Source organism: Leptonychotes weddellii, unplaced genomic scaffold, assembly GCF_054177405.1.
Source record: "Leptonychotes weddellii isolate Sample4059 unplaced genomic scaffold, ASM5417740v2 HiC_scaffold_9301, whole genome shotgun sequence".
Classification (NCBI taxonomy): Eukaryota; Metazoa; Chordata; class Mammalia; order Carnivora; family Phocidae; genus Leptonychotes; species Leptonychotes weddellii.
Window position 1 is genome coordinate 3,190 of NW_028064742.1, and position 4,986 is coordinate 8,175.

Here is a 4,986-nt window from a genome sequence, read left to right on the forward strand (position 1 = left end):
GTACAAAGGATAGCTGAAAATACTAAAAAGACTTAAATAATAATTGAGAGGATCCCACATCCATGGGTTGGATGACTTAATATTGTGAAGGTACAACCAACACCATCCAGTCCATCTCCACATTCAGTGCTGTCCTTCCGTGAGCTTGTTTCCCCCAGTTTAATTCCAGGATGTCTACTGCTCACCACCCCCTACTGCTTGTTGGAGGGTTTTGGATAAATGTCTGTTCTTTGGACCCAGATTTTAGACACTCATCCCCCATGAATTCCACAATAGGCCATGAGGATTTTCAGTGCAGAAGAGATGGAAGAACCCCTCAATAGAGGAGGGCTCCAATTATAATGTTCTGTGTATAACAATCTTAATACTAGTTAAAATTATAAAGCTGATTTAAAATATATTAAGTGTACAAGAGAGTCAAATATGTAAGCATTTTGCAGGCTGAATTTCAAGGAAACTTTGAATCCAGAAAAGTCAGCAGGAGCAGAGGATGCATGTCCCTGACAGTGTTCTGCTCCCATGGCAGGGACAGGCATCAAACGTCCTTTCAGTGCAGGCTGAGGGGACCTCACAGGGGAATCTAAACCCACAACAACAACAGTCAAACTGGAAGACGGGTCCATGTGGAATTACTATGAGGTGTGAACCACCTTGGTACTTGGAGAACTTTAAGCCTTTTCCTTGGTTCAAGATGATGGTAGACTGGTTATGACCCCAAGTCCTGGAAGAGGCAAACTCCAATGTCAGGTAATCCTGAAATACCTGGTAACGTAAGCAGTGTGCAATACACCATGTACTTAACCATCCGGAGGTCATTAGTGATCTGGAAATAACCTGTCAGCCCGAACACCACATTCTTCTTCTTTCTACTGCTCTAGGCAGTGATACTGGAATGATCCAATTGCAGATGTCTGGACATCATTCCAGGAGCGCTGGGAGGTGTCAGATGGGCTGGACGACTTGGTGTCTTGGCCCAGCAGGTGGCGCTGTGGGACTGGGCCTGTGTGGACAGGCTTCTGGTCCAGACAACCAGGGAACTACTCTACTCATTCTTGCACACTTGGCAGGCGGTGTCTTCACTGAAGTGTGACTGCAGAACCTGTGTCCCCGCAGCTGCGTGGGGGCTCAGCTCTGACTCCCTCCCTCCTTCCTGCTCCATCCGCCACCCCATGGAGGCCTTGCCCAGGCTGGTGTTCAGACAGGGACAGACCCGCCCACACCTGGAGTGGTTCGCATCATGAAAAATAATCACCTGCCATGCTACCGGAGCCCAGGGCAAGAGACCCCTGGGGAGGGGAGGAGGGGAAAGCCACCAATGTGGCCTCAGCCAGCGGACTCTGGGGCTTCTCTGTCCTGTCCTGATTCCTCTATGGCCTCCTCCCTCATAGACAAGGAGGTCCCTTTAGGGCCGAAGAGAAAAGCTCCTGGGGTGGGGAGGCATTTGCACTGCTTTGTTCCCAAACAAGCCCCATTCTTTCTGTCACCTTAGAGCCTCCAGCTTTCCTTCCAGGGCCTGTCAGACTGTGGTACTCTGCCGTCCAGGGCATCAGGGTCCTTGTTGGGGAAAAGGAAAAAAAAAAGTGATATATATTATAAATTATTATAAATAAATATCACATATTATAAAATTATATAATATATACACATTATATAAACATATATTAAATGTGTACAATATATTATATTGAATTATTACTTATATCATTATTTTATATATACTCTAGTAAATATAAACATCATTATCATATAAAATACCATAGATTATATATAAATCTTATATCATGTGTATGTTATCAGTTGCATGCTGCATATACATATCACATATTATAAGTTATACATTTAAGTACTGTAAGCTATATATAGAGGGAGGGAGAGGAAAATGAAGTTACTGTGTCTGGGAACTACTGTGAGTTTGCTCCTCCTGACTTACATTTAGAGACCCAGCCAGGTGTGGAGTCACACAAAGGAATCTGTATTTGCAGCAAATAAGGAGATCACAGGGAATAACTTGCAACGCCTTGACTCCCAGAGCCGGAGTGAGTGGGTTCTTCTCATTTCGCATTTGGGATGAATATTCAGAAGGGAGCTTTGTCATCCCATGTCAAGGTGGGCGTAAGGTCGGTCAGGAGTCCTGAGAGCACAGGCCTATGCAGGCGTCCTCTGCTCTGTTAATGCGGCCAGTGCACCTCTTGGTGCAGAGACTTTCACATTATAATGAAGCAGAGGTGGCTGTCCCACAAGGGGAAGGAGCTAGGGACCTGCTCCCAGAGCCAGGATTAACTGGAAAGGGTTTGAGCTCCTTATCTGGGGCAAGGAGTCCAAGGCCTGGTTTCCTTGGAAACAGCACAGGGGGGTGTCTCTGATGTGGTTAGACTGTTTCCTGGATTGTTAGAGACTGTCCATTTTTGCATTCCTTTTCTTCCCTTAAAATCCTTAACTACTGAAGTGTTTTTGTTTTTGTGTTTGTTTTTGTTTTGCATTTCTTCTTAATTCTGGCACCTCTCAGGAAGATCTGCAAGATGTGTGCTGGGAAAGTAGAACCACAAGGGCAGAGATCACAGGAAATAGCTGGAGGCCTAAAATGACTTCTCCTGTGCCAGGAAAACTATATTCCATCTTCCCCTCCTGACCCTGGGGACCCCTAGCTTTCTCTGCTCACACACAGACCCACTGATGGGACTCCTTGGTACTGGAGCCCCCGGTGGGCAGTGTGCAACAGCATGGTCCTTCAGAGAAGAAAAGCACAGCCCAAAGGCAGCTCTCCCCTGGGACAACCAGCATCTCCTTAGAGCCCCCAGGAGTTAGGAGCAAGGGGGAGGCTCTCTGCTCCTTCCAACTTTGTGAGGGGCTCCTGGGCCCACGGTTCTTCTCCCACATCCAGTTTTCCAATCCTCATGCTCACCACTGGCTCCAGACCTTGCCAGCAGGAAAGGATTCTTCTGACCCGGGATGCCTTGAGAATGCCTGAGACAGGTTCTAGGGTGGGCTCAAGGCTCTCTTCAAGGTCAGGGAGCCTGGCTGATTACTGTGAATCCCCAATTTATTCATGATGAAATCTACAATGAATTCATTAGTTCTCAAACTGTCATGATATTTAGTTGCTATTCCTAAGGAATATGATATTGGTCATTTATTTCTATATTTTATGGTGACTTACAGAAGCTGACACTGTTTTTCAGATATGACAATTATTCTTTCCAATTCTTCCTTTTTCTCTTAAGTTTTAGGTCCTCCTATCTTCAAATTTGATGCATATACAATTGCATACTTTTCTCCAGTGTATCAAAGAATCTTTTGATAAATGGACACAAAGTGATTGAGTAGGAACCTTTGTGCGATAGAAGCTGGACTCTCAAACACAGACGCTGAGAAAGGCAAAGAGAAACCATGCACATTATATGAAACACACGATGTACTAGAAATTCTGAAATGAATATAAAATCATATTTTATTTCACATTATGTTGAACAATGATCTGACACCTGTGGCTATTCCTTAAATGTTTGTTTAAAGAGTGAATGAATGAATGAATAAATGATGCAGACTAAGCCCTCAGACAGGAGGTTACTGTAACACACACATCCTCCTTATGTGGGAGGGAAGGCATCCCTCAACCATGGTTCTCTGTGAGTGTTTCTGCACCTCTGCACAGGCCATACCATGGTCTCTATGTGACACGGGGACAACGGACCCATCACCAGCCCTCCACCTGCTCTCCCACCTGACCTCACCTGTGTCCCTCCAGGCATCCCCGTCCATCCACCTGGCACACACTCTGGACCATCCCTCCCTCCCCCACAGTCCAGGGCCCAGTCACTCATCTCCCTGTGTCCCACCTGGGGACACAAGCCACTTCACCCTTCCCTATTTCCTTGGCTGTCATCTTCCTCCGGTCGCCCTCCCCACCGATGGCCCCTTCTAGGTCTCCCTGTCCCAAATTCTGTCCTAGGACTTCCCATGGAGCTAATTCTCTAATGAGCAACAGTGAGGACAGGCACAGCTGGTATTAAGAATCTCACAGCAAATGGAAGGGAGGTCACAGGATGTCCCTGCACTGGTCGCTGCTAGACACTCAGGCCCTGCTCTGTCTACAAACCCCCAGGAGCATCATCAGAGTTTATTCTGTCCTGTCAGTCCTGCTCAGGAAAGACCCAGCATTCCCACCTTCTGTGTCCTCCTCTCTGAAGGTGTGTGTCCCCTCCACAAGCTCCTGTTCACATTCAGCTCCCAGAGCCAGCCCACCTCCTCTGAGACCCTCCCACGGGGACAGATTCCCTCTGCTCTCTGTTCCCTATGTCTTGTCCTCAGCTCCACAGTGGTTCACAGGCTCTGCAGGGTCAGGACTGCTCATGTACCTCCCGCTAGACCCCCGTCCATGGAGGAAGCCTGATCGGGGACAGCACACCAGGACCTCTGTCCTTCCTTGGAGGGTCACTGTCACCTGGTGGGAACAGGAATCAGAGAAGCAGGTGAAGGAGAGGCTTGCCAGCAGTGGGAAAGAAGGACATATTTGCTGAGAGACCAGCGGGGGGTGCGGGGAGGCGGTATCTGGGTGTCTGTGCAGGCTAGGGCTCCCAGCTGGGCAGTCCTCCACTGACAGGAGGCCCTAGGGCGGGGCCCCTTGCTTTCAGTGGGAACTGGGCAGTCGTGTCCTCTCTGGACCTGGACCAGTCCCTAGACCTGGGCCTGTGTGTAGTCCCAGCAGCTGCTTCCTCCAGGCCCACCAGGGAGAAACCAGTGCATCAGGAATTCACCCTGTCAAGGGGCCACAGACCCGGGAGTGCATAGCAGGGAGAAGCAGGGGTGGGTCACATTTGCATGAGCAGCCCCTCCTCGGTGAGGCCCTTGGACAGGGGATAAGACCGGCCCAGGGCAGCCCAGCCCCAGCTCTGTGGCCTAAGAAGGGGCTGTGTCACCATGGCCCGGAGCCCTGTCCTCCTTGCACTCCTCACTGCACAGGTGGGGACAGGCCCCAGTGCCCGAGGG

The 4,986-nt window shown here is 49.1% G+C and overlaps 1 long non-coding RNA gene across 1 annotated transcript; it reads right to left on the bottom strand.

Moving 5' to 3' along the window:
- Positions 1-370: 370 nt before the first annotated feature.
- Positions 371-4,734, bottom strand: LOC145720026 (uncharacterized). The gene is made up of 3 exons (XR_014142748.1): positions 4,243-4,734; positions 3,158-3,365; positions 371-1,554 (listed from the first exon to the last, which is right to left on the bottom strand). It is a non-coding gene; the product is annotated as an uncharacterized LOC145720026 (long non-coding RNA).
- Between the last annotated feature and the right edge of the window lie 252 nt (positions 4,735-4,986).